Source organism: Lissotriton vulgaris, chromosome 5 (assembly GCF_964263255.1).
Source record: "Lissotriton vulgaris chromosome 5, aLisVul1.2, whole genome shotgun sequence".
NCBI lineage: Eukaryota > Metazoa > Chordata > Amphibia > Caudata > Salamandridae > Lissotriton > Lissotriton vulgaris.
This window is the reverse complement of record NC_141693.1, coordinates 1447322686-1447335231: the sequence shown is the minus strand read 5'-3', so window position 1 is coordinate 1447335231 and position 12546 is coordinate 1447322686. Positions and strand designations below refer to the sequence as shown.

Here is a 12546-nt window from a genome sequence, read left to right as displayed (position 1 = left end):
AGAGAACAGTCTTAGACTGAATTTCACACCTGGTTCTTAAGTTCTAGGGTGAACATTTCATTCTAAAAGAAAAATATTTATGAAGCATGCCATTAATATGGCGGGAGAGGTAAAGTTACAATGATTTGTACTCGACTTCTATCAGGGGGGACAGAGCACAGACATTCAGATGGGGATACAGGAACGTGCAAACCTGGCCAGCGAGACATGACAATTGACATAGGAAGGCATGGACATGAGCATTGAGACAGGGAGAAACACAGACACCAACATTAGGAAAGATAGACATTGACATAAATTAAAGTTTTGTGAGTCACAGATACAGCCACTGGGGCAAGGAGGCACATAGATGCGTAGATGCTAAGACAGAGAGACACAAGGCCAGGGAGGTGCATACACTAACTAGAGACACAAATACTTAGACAAGGAGACAGAAAGATGCGAAGAGAGACACGAGACCAGGGAGGTGCATACACTAACTAGAGACACAAATACTAAGACAGAGAGACAGAAACCTGCCTAGAGAGACTCTGGTACGTGGAGTTGCACACACTGGGACATAAAGACCCAGACACAAAGGCAGAAAGACATAAACCGGCAGACACAGACACTGGGCCAGGGACATGTGGATACTGAAACGAGAAGATATGGACACTGAGATAGGGAGACAGTCTGTGGGACAGTGAGACTTGGGCCCTTAGACAGGGAGATTAACATTAGGACAGGGCGACCTGGATACTGGGACACAGAGATATAGACACTGATAAAGGAGCTGGGTCACTGGGACTCTAGGGCAGACACATGGGGCAGACATACAAGCCCCTTGCACCATGTTTGCGTCACCTTTCCCATGTTAAAAGTGACGCAAAATTGGCGCAAGGGGGTTGTAAATCTGCCCCATGGACTCTAGCACACCCAGACGGTGATATTGGGTCAGGGAGAAGCAAACACTGGGTCAGTGAAATTGGAAAAACACGAGAGGATAGAGAGACATTGCAGCAGGCAGAGATGGACATAGTGACCAGGGATGCACGGGTACTAGGACACAGAGGCAGGTGGATTTGGAGTCAGGATCATGAACAGCAGGAAGAGTAATCCCAGAACCTGTAAAAAACATACAGACTCTGTCACACATACATACGTACTCCGTAACAGGTGGCACAGACAGTGGAATAGGGGGACACGAGGGCACAGAGAAAAAGACGCTGAGGTGGTAGGTAGAACCACTGGTGTCAATACTGACCCTACTCCCCCTCACAGCCTAACACAGTCAAGATCTCCACCCAAGTGATAACTACACTCATCGGAGAAAGGCATAAGATCCAGTGCCACCACAGGGCGATCGCAGTATGCCGCAGCCACCCACATACACCCTGAATATGTATCCCACTGTCCACACACGTGGGTATTGGGAAAGATCGCATGAGCTGACCTTACCCTATGGGCACACCACAGGGAAATCCATAAATACAGAGTACGTAGGCAAGTGTTGGAAAATGAACATGTGTCATGGAGGATACAACACAAATCCTGGCAACGGAGTCCTAGAAAAGGAAACTGCAGCTACGGCGAAGATTACATATTGGGCGCATGTGCGCACTGCTGTTATGAAAGGCCACAGTGCCCCTCAGGCCATCACCATAGAAAGACACACAATGCTGAACAAATGAGGCCTGGCCACAATTACATGGATAACTGTGGAGAAGAGCATAATAATCGATTGCCCCATGACAGGGCTTCACCAGAAACATCCATAACTGGGCCCATTGCACCAAACGGTACCTATGTGGGTGCTGGAAAGGGTCAGCTTATGCAACCAACATGAGGTGCAGCCCGGCATTCTAGGACACCCCACAGTTAGAAGAAGAGACTCTGCTTGTCAAGATAGCGTCAAGAGGACATGAGACTGGCAGCCATTGATTTATATAAATGTTGTGTAAGGTCAGAAAAGTTCGACAAATGAGATTATCCCACTCCTATTTGCGTCATCAGTGCGAAGGAAGCACGGTGTGCATCTGGAGAACACAACAACGTGTGCATCACTCCGTGTTAGAAGTGCTATGGTGCACGTCTCTCATTGGTGTACAATTTCAAGTTGGACAAACACAGCATAACATGGTGTGCCTGTTAAACTGGAAGGCCCCACAGTATGGGACCACACCCATTCATCTCTTAAAACAATCACCGAGGGCGTCCCTGGAATCAGTCCTGGAAACAAGGCTCTCACTCTCTCGCTCCTCACTCTAATCTAAACCAGGATTGCCCCTCTCCCTTTTGGCTTACCCCTGCGTGCCTCCAGTACGTCATTGGCCAAGCTCTTAGCAACAGCGAAAGGAAATTGAATGCTGAGAATAATGGAAACGTTATAGTTTATAAAAGTAAAGCCAAACTGAACCGTCTTGACAAAGTGTGCAATATTGTTGTATGAGAAGGCGCAAGGGGGAATTCAGAGAGAAAAAGAGATTGGTCCCAAAAAGAGGTGGCGGTAAGTGAATAAACGTTCGCAAGGAGGGGATATTTATTGTGACATTTCTTTAGATTTCAAATTATACACAATATAACCGGCATTTAAGTTCTATAATAACAGCTGCTAATGGTACCTATTTCAAGGGTGCTCATTTTATACACCTTTGCAGGCTAAAGGTCCGAGTCATTTCCTCTGGGTTATTAGGTCAAATAATTTTTTATTGGCATTTCCTGAAAACAACAAACCCAGCATCCAACTAAAAACCTACACCCCCCCCGCCCCCTCCCCCCATGCCCGCCCACTCTTCCACAGTTTGTAGAATGCATAGTCCATGAGAAAGCAGCATTGATATCGCCATGACGATAAAAGTAGATAAGGAGAAGGATAACACAAGTCCTAGAGGATACTTAAGTTGTCCGCATCTGGGATTCCTCCGCCGTAGATGGATGGATGGAGGAGTAGTAGGCCACTATCTTGGAGTCCTCAGGATTTTCAGGACCCTGAGTTGCTTCGGGCATATGTTAACTCCTGTGCAGGACAACCCCACGATGCACGGCCCACCTGCTGTTGGCGCGTCTCTCCCCCAGCGCCACAGGTCCTTCCCTGACCTTGGTGCCCCCTCGCTGCTGCTCGCTCTTTCGCCCGTCTTGACCGTTTTAGCCCCTCTGTGCCCAGTTCTCACTGTTGTATTATTGACTGTTTACTGCTTCTTTTCTGTAAGTAGGTTTGTTTTGCGCTTGTGTCTTGTTACTGCTCCCCTGGTGTGACCCCGCCCTCCACTCCCCGCTTCCCGCCGCTGCTCCCCCACGGCCCCACCCACTTTTCGTTTCTGTGTCCCCATTGACCCCATTGACCGCCCGCCTCCCAGCTGCTCTTCCCTCCCACTTGGTCTTAAATGGCACCCACACGCACGTGCAGCGCTCACACGCAGCGGGCACGCCAATTATGCGCCAAAGGCAAGCCCGTCTATGCCCGTCCGCGCCTGGACCGCACCCAGCACCAGGACCCCTGGCCCCCGACGATGCCAGCCAACACAACGGACTTACAACGCCGCCACCCTCAACGCACTAAAACCCGACAAGAACCCCGCCTGCTACCGAGCCACCCCGAAACGCACCCACGGACCCTTCACCTGCCAAACCTGCCTTACCCAGAACCACCTAGCATTCAGAAAGCAACTTAAAACGTGGATATTTGACAAGTGATCCTCCTCCCCTCCCTAAGCGCCTTGAGACCCTCTGGGTATGTAGTGCGCTATATAAATTTTATGACTTGACTTGACTTGACAAGTTCACCTGCCTCTGGACCTGCACCGCACCCGAAAGGCCAGGCACCAGCAACAACCACCTGAAGTGCATCCTACTCAACACCCGCTCCGTCCACAGACACGCCGTCGAACTCTGGAACCTCCTCGACACAACATCACCAGACGTCGCCTTCCTCACGGAAACCTGGATGAACGCCTTCTCAGCACCCGACATCTCCACAGCCATCCCGGACGGCTACAAAATCACCCGGAAGGAACGCGTCAACCAAACCGGAGAAGGCATCGCCATCGTCCACAGGAACACCATCCGCATCACGACCAACTCCGACGACACCCTCACCACCGCCGAGCACCTCCACTTCCAGATTCACACCGACCCCAAGACCACCCTCACAGGCACTCTCATCTAGGGACCCCCGGGACCACGCACAAAATTCAGCGATGCCATCGCAGACTTCGTCAGCCCACACACCCTCACCTCCTCAGACTACATCCTCCTAGGGGACCTCAACTTTCACCTGGAGAATAACAATGACAGCAACACCACCACCCTGCTGGACAACCTCGCCAACCTTGGACTCAAGCAACTGGTGGACACCCCCACCCACTACGCCAGCCACACGCTTGACCCCATCTTCTCCTCCAGCAAGTACATCTCCTTCAACCACTCAACCGGACTACACTGGACAGACCACAGCTGCATCCACTTCGACTTCAGGAGAACCACAACCCACCACCACCCGTAACAGGTACCCCGCAGAAGCTGGAGCAAGATCACCGCCGACCAGCTCACCACCTCCCTCAGCCAGAACTCTCCTGCCAACACAACGGACCCCAACGAAGCAGCCCGCAACCTCACACTGTGGCTCACCGACTGCGCCGACGAACTCGCACCACTGAAGAACCCTCCCAGCAGACCCGGCAGCAGAAAAGACTCGTGGTTCACCATCGACCTCAAAAACTCCAAGAAAACCTGCCGCACACTCGAGAAAGCCTGGCGCCACGACCAGACAACGGAGAACATGACAGCCTTCAAGAACGCCACCCACAGACACCATCAGCTGATCCGATCCACCAAGAAGACAGCATTCAAAGAAAGACTGGACAACAAACCCCACAACAGCAAGGAGCTCTTCAGCATCATCAAAGAGCTCTCCAATCCCAGGGCCTGCAACTACGACATCACTCCCTCGCAAGACCTCTGCGACGCTCTCGCCTCGTTCTTCCACCGCAAGATCACCGACATTCACAACAGCTTTGACGCACATACCACGCACCCGGCCACCGAACCAATGCCCCCAACCACCACCCTCTGCACCTGGACCCCTGTCAACACCGAGGACACCACCCGCCTGATGAACACCATCCACTCCGGAACCCCATCCGACCCCTGCCCTCACCACATCTTCAACAAAGCCGACTCCATCATCGCACCCCAACTCCGGAACATCATCAACAGCTCCTTCGCATCCGCAACCTTCCCGGAGAGCTGGAAACATGCCGAGCTGAGCGCCCTCCTCAAGAAACCCACTGCGGACCCCACGGACCTGAAGAACTTCCGCCCCATCTCGCTCCTCCCTTTTCCAGCCAAAGTCATCGAGAAGGCCGTCAACAGACAACTCTCCGCCTTCCTCGAGACCAGCGGAGCCCTCGACCCCTCACAGTCCGGCTTCCGAGCAAACCATAGCACCTAGACCGCCCTCATCGCAGCCCCCGAAGGGTACACAGACAAAATATCGAGTTTTAAATATCGACATACAATAATATCGAAGTTTAAATATCGATGGGACAAAATATCGAAGGTAAGTAATATCGACAGTCTTAATATCGATATTAGTATGATATCAGTAATATCGAAGTTTTAAATATCGATGTTAATAATATCGAAATAAATAACTTCGATGTTACTAATATCAATTTTTAAATAAATATAGTGTATATTATATTGTATTTATTATGTTTTATTATTTATTTTTAATGTAATTTAATTAAATATTGTCTTTTACTACTGTAGCGGGTTGTGGGTTTATAGGGGAATAGGGTGGGAAGTAATTTAATTATGTTAAATTCATTATTAATTAGTAGGAATTATTAATTAATTAATTTAGAAATATTTTTAAATTAATTTTAATTAATTTATTAATTGATAAATATGTTCTGTAGCGGGTTATGGGTTTATAGGGGAATAGGGTGGGAAGTAATTTAATAATAATTAATTAATTAATATATGTTTGTACATATTTTAATTAATAATTAATTGGTAATTAATTTATATTAATTAGTTAATTAATTAATATAATTTTGTACATATTTTTAAGTATTAATTAGTTGGTAATTAATTAATATTAATTAGTTAATTACATTAATTATAGTAATTTTTTTATATATAATTTTGTGTTATTCTTAATTAATTAATTGGGAAAAATAATATTAATTATTAAATTAAATTAATTACAGCTAATGTGCTAATATATTTACTTTATTGTTATTGTTAATTAATAATTAATTGGTAATTAAATAATATTAATTAATTTTGAGTAAAGGAGTATTTTTAGGGTTTAGGGTCAGTTTTCAGTTTTTGGGTAAAGGGGTATTTTTTGGGTTCAGGGTCAGTTTTTAGTTTTTGGGTAAAGGGGTATGTTTAGGGTTCAGGGTCAGTTTTCAGTTCTTGGGTAAAGGGGTATTTTTAGGGTTCAGGGTCAGTTTTCAGTTTTTGCGTACAGGGGTATTTTTAGGGTTCAAGGTCAGTTTTCAGCTTTTGGGTAAAGGGGTATTTTTAGGGATAAGGGTCAGTTTTCAGTTCATGGGTAAAGGGGTATTTTTAGGGTTCAGGGTCAGTTTTCAGTTTTTGGGTAAAGGGGTATTTTTAGGGATAAGGGTCAGTTTTCAGTTCATGGGTAAAGGGGTATTTTTAGGGTTCAGGGTCAGTTTTCAGTTTTTGGGTAAAGGGGTATTTTTAAGGTTCAGGGTCAGTTTTCAGTTTTTGGGTAAAGGGGTATTTTTAGGGTTCAGGGTCAGTTTTGGGTTTTTGGGGTACAGGGATATTTTTAGGGTTCAGGGTCAGTTTTGGGTTTTTGGGGTACAGGTGTACAGGGTAAAAACAAAAAAAATTACATTAAATCAATTAATTAACATTAAAAAAAATAAAATTACATTAAATTATTAAGTGTTTTATTTATTTTAAATGTATATGTATTAGTTTTAATTTTGTTTTAATATTTTTATTTAATATTTGTAAAATTATTTGTATTTTAAAATTATTTTTACATTATTTTTAATACATTTAAAAAAACGATATTTTTAATTCCGATATTTTTGTACTACGATATTTTTTTTAGATATTTTTGTACTTACCTTTATGAAGATAGGATTCCGATATTTTTGATGTCGATATTTTTGTTCCGATATTTTTGTAGTTCGATATTCTGTCTGTCGATATTATGTCAGACATTCCCCCGAAGACATCAGGTCCCTGCTCGACAACGGAGAAATGGCTGCTCTCATCCTCCTGGACCTCTCAGCAGCATTCAACACCGTCTGTCACCGCACCCTGATACAGCGCCTCAGCAACACAGGAATCCAAGGAGCGGCCCTGGAGTGGATCATCTCATTCCTCGCCGGAAGAACCCAGAGAGTCCGCCTCCCCCCATTCCGTTCCACGGCTACCGAAGTCATCTGCGGCGTCCCGCAAGGCTCCTCACTCAGCCCTACCCTCTTCAACGTCTACATGAGCCCTCTCGCTGCCATCGCCCGCCGACATAACCTCAACATCATCTCCTACGCCGACGACACCCAGCTGATCCTCTCCCTCACCAACGACCCCGACACCACCAAAGCCAACCTCCTGGAAGGAATGAAAGACGTCGCAGAATGGATGAAGATCAGCCGTCTGAAACTGAACTCAGACAAGACGGAAGTCCTCATCCTCGCACCATCCCCCTCCACGTGGAATGACTCCTGGTGGCCCTGGGCCTGGGCAGCGCATCCAAACCAACGGACCACGCACACAACCTGGGCTTCATCCTGGACTCCTCACTCACGATGACCAAGCAAGTAAACACAGTCTCATCATCCTGCTTCACCACCCTGCGCATGCCCGAAAGATCTTCCGATGGAACCCCACAGAAACCAGGAAGACAGTCACCCAGGCCCTTGTCACCAGCCGTCTGGACTACGGGAACACCCTCTATGCAGGAACCACAGCCAAACTCCAGAAAAGACTCCAGCGCATTCAAAACGCCTCAGCACGGCTCATCCTGGACATCCCTAGCCGCAACCACATCACGGGCCACCTGAAAGACCTGCACTGGCTCCCCATCAACAAGAGGATCATGTTTAGACTCCTCACCCACGCACACAAGGCTCTCCACGACATGGGCCCGAAGTACCTCAACAGCCACCTCTCTTTCTACACACCCACCCGCCAACTCCGATCCACCAACCTCGCCCTTGTCTCCGTCCCACGAATTCGGAAGTCCACCGTCGGAGGAAGATCCTTCTCCTACCTGGCAGCCAAGACATGCAACTCCCTCCCCGCTCACCTACGGCTGACCCTGGATCACCTCTCCTTCAGGAAACAACTCAAGACCTGGCTATTCGAGCAATAGCGATCCCCCCCAGCTCCTTGAGACCCTCACGGGTGAGTAGCGCGCTATACAAATCTCTGTAATTGATTGATTGATTGACTCCTTAAAAGGCCGAGGGGAAAAAGTCCAACAATGGCCGCCATTGCTTCACAAATTCCTTAGAAGTGCTCGTAGTTTCAATGGTATGTTTGTCCATGATGCTTAGGACCCACTATAGTCTCTTGATCCAATGGAGTTCAGCTGGAGATACTGGCTGACCCATAGGGACAGGACAGGTTGCTTGGCTGCAAGAAGCAGATGGGAGATTAAATGCCCCTTCTGCCCCTATAGGGGCTACATCTTGCCATCTAGCTGAACTAAAAGAATAACCTCTGGGCATCTAGTGATGTCCGCCCCTTTGATCTGTTTGATGGTGGCAAGGACTGAGTCCCAAAATGGGGACAATGGCCAGGCAGGACCATAACAGGTGCAGTTATGTTCCGTCTTCCCCGCAACCTCGCCAACAGCATGGGTCCCTTTCTGTCTTCATTTTGGCTAGGCGGCTAGGGGTATAGTGCCACTGGTAGAGAATCTTAGCCAATGTTTCCCTTCCCTTCATGTGCTGTGTGAAATGATGTGTGCAGATGAGTCTTTCGCCCCATTGGGCCTCTTCCAATGTTATGCCTATAGCCTCTTCCCAGGCAAGTTTAAAGGTAAATTTATGGGTGTGACTCTTGATGTTTAGCATAGCATAGATCTTAGATGTGACGTGGGTGTCATCTGAAGAATGGAGTAGGTATCTCTCTAAGGGTATGAGCGCTCGGGTAGTACCCTCCTGGATCTCGGGGGAGAGGGCTCAGTGCTGCAGCTGGAGGTAATGAAATGTCTCTGCCTCGGATATGCCATATTGGAGCTTAAACTGGTTGAAGGGCCAAATGGAGCCCCGTCAAAGATATCTTGTAACATTTTGCTGCCCCCTTGTAGCTAAGCCCTATCGGGCCCTCCTTCCTGGTCGGGAGGATTGTTGTTTCCCCGAGGGGTGTAAAGAGCAAGGGAAAAGACAAAAGATTTTTTGGGTCACCACTTTGTCCCATATCTCCAGAGTAGCCGTAATGAAAAGGGATCTATAGAGATTGCCCATTCATTACAGCCCAGTGGAGAACATGCAAAGTGCGCATGACTGGCTGGCCTAAGACAGTCGGCCAAACCGTCATGCGCACTTAAGGTGCAGCAACCACTCCTCCTCCGTCAACGTCAAGGGAGCCCAGCCCCAACCCGCCCTATCCTGGCTGCAAGATACCACACATATAATGATAACTTCTGTTACTTTTACAATGCTCTGAGAGCAGTGGGGCAACACACCTCCGACTTAGCGGAGGAGCAGTCACAGATATTAGGGATCACGGTACACAGACAAAATATCGAGTTTTAAATATCGATATACAATAATATCGAAGTTTAAATATCGATGGGACAAAATATCGAAGGTAAGTAATATCGACAGTCTTAATATCGATATTAGTATGATATCAGTAATATCGAAGTTTTAAATATCGATGTTAATAATATCGAAATAAATAACTTCGATGTTACTAATATCAATTTTTAAATAAATTTAGTGTATATTATATTGTATTTATTATGTTTTATTATTTAATTTTAATGTAATTTAATTAAATATTGTCTTTTACTACTGTAGCGGGTTGTGGGTTTATAGGGGAATAGGGTGGGAAGTAATTTAATTATGTTAAATTCATTATTAATTATTAGGAATTATTGATTAATTAATTTAGAAATAATTTTTAATTAATTTTAATTAATTGATTAATTGATAAATATGTTCTGTAGCGGGTTATGGGTTTATAGGGGAATAGGGTGGGAAGTAATTTAATAATAATTAATTAATTAATATATGTTTGTACATATTTTAATTAATAATTAATTGGTAATTAATTTATATTAATTAGTTAATTAATTAACATAATTTTGTACATATTTATAAGTATTAATTAGTTGGTAATTAATTAATATTAATTAGTTAATTACATTAATTATAGTAATTTTTTATATATAATTTTTTGTTATTCCTAATTAATTAATTGGGAAAAATAATATTAATTATTAAATTAAATTAATTACAGCTAATGTGCTAATATATTTACTTTATTGTTATTGTTAATTAATAATTAATTGGTAATTAAATAATATTAATTAATTTTGGGTAAAGGAGTATTTTTAGGGTTCAGGGTCAGTTTTCAGTTTTTGGGTAAAGGGGTATTTTTTGGGTTCAGGGTCAGTTTTCAGTTTTTGGGTAAAGGGGTATGTTTAGGGTTCAGGGTCAGTTTTCAGTTCTTGGGTAAAGGGGTATTTTTAGGGTTCAGGGTCAGTTTTCAGTTTTTGGGTACAGGGGTATTTTTAGGGTTCAAGGTCAGTTTTCAGTTTTTGGGTAAAGGGGTATTTTTAGGGATAAGGGTCAGTTTTCAGTTCATGGGTAAAAGGGTATTTTTAGGGTTCAGGGTCAGTTTTCAGTTTTTGGGTAAAGGGGTATTTTTAGGGATAAGGGTCAGTTTTCAGTTCATGGGTAAAGGGGTATTTTTAGGGTTCAGGGTCAGTTTTCAGTTTTTGGGTAAAGGGGTATTTTTAGGGTTCATGGTCAGTTTTCAGTTTTTGGGTAAAGGGGTATTTTTAGGGTTCAGGGTCAGTTTTGGGTTTTTGGGGTACAGGGATATTTTTAGGGTTCAGGGTCAGTTTTGGGTTTTTGGGGTACAGGTGTACAGGGTAAAAACAAAAAAATATTACATTAAATCAATTAAATAACATTAAAAAAAATAAAATTACATTAAATTATTAAGTGTTTTATTTATTTTAAATGTATATGTATTAGTTTTAATTTTGTTTTAATATTTTTATTTAATATTTGTAAAATTATATGTATTTTAAAATTATTTTTACATTATTTTTAATACATTTAAAAAAACGATATTTTTAATTCCAATATTTTTGTACTACGATATTTTTTTTCGATATTTTTGTACTTACCTTTATGAAGATAGGATTCCGATATTTTTGATGTCGATATTTTTGTTCCGATATTTTTGTAGCTCGATATTCTGTCTGTCGATATTATGTCAGACATTCAAGGATCACCGATGATGTTAGGTTGGTCTTATACCTGGTGACTTTCTGGTAGTATTCTAGCTCTGTCATTAGATGGAGTAGAGATGAGCTGGGTCAGTTAGTGAGACTAATATGTACTCAGCAAACATAGTGATATTCATGTCTTATGTGCCAAACTGAATGCCCCGAGAGGGGATTCGCTCTAATATGTTGGGCTTGGGGCTCCAGGGTGATGACAAATAGGCAAGGCGAAAGGGGTCATCCCTGCCAGGTTTCGCTGGAAATAGAAATCCAGTTCGATGATACACCATTTAACCAGATGCGAGCTCTCAGGGAATAATAGCCTGATCGAAGCCAATCCACAAAGGAGTCCCCAAACCTCAGCTGCTGCAGAATATCCAACAAACTCCCAGTCTACCCTGTCAAATGCTTTTTCTCCATCCATGGAGACTTGGAGGGAATGAGCATGTCTCATTTTGGTGTTGTCAGCTGCCTGACACCGAGGTGTAACCCCAGATTGGTTCAGGTGAATGAGAATAAGATTTGGCATCAATATTTAGCAAAGATATTGGGCTATATGAGTCACACTGCTTGGGATCCTTTCCTGGCTTAAGAATCAAAGAAATGATGTTATCAGACATGAAAGACCACTGACTCATTGTTAGTGAAATTGCTCTCCCTCCATCGCAGCTTCACCATTAAGTGAGGCCTTCCCCCGAGCCCCTGCACTCTCGAGCGTTGGTGTTCGAGGCCCTCCTCCACCCACAGGTTTCACCTGCGCCTCATCCCTGGTGGTCCAGTGGACCTCTGTCTCCATTACCTTGCTCCGCTTTTTCTCTCCTTTTTTACTCGTTTTTTTCCCTCACTTCTATCTCCCCCCTTCACTCTCCTTCTGGGTCTTAACCTCCACTTTCTGGCGTTTTCCCCTCATTTCAAGCTCCCTCCTTCACTCTCCTGTGTCTTTCCTCCGTTTTTCACTCGTTTTTTACCCTCATCTCAATCTCCCCCTTTCACTCTCCTGTGTCCTCTTTGTCTTTCCTCCACTCTTTCTCGCAGTTTTGCTGCCTTATTTGCACTTTTCTCTCTCTTTTTGCCTTTTTCCTTTTGCCTGTTTTAGCATGTTTTTCTCA

General features: G+C 44.4%; 1 pseudogene; it reads right to left on the bottom strand.

Moving 5' to 3' along the window:
* Window positions 1–1073: 1073 nt before the first annotated feature.
* Window positions 1074–12546, bottom strand: part of LOC147712721 (uncharacterized) — a 41358-nt pseudogene continuing 29885 nt past the window's right edge.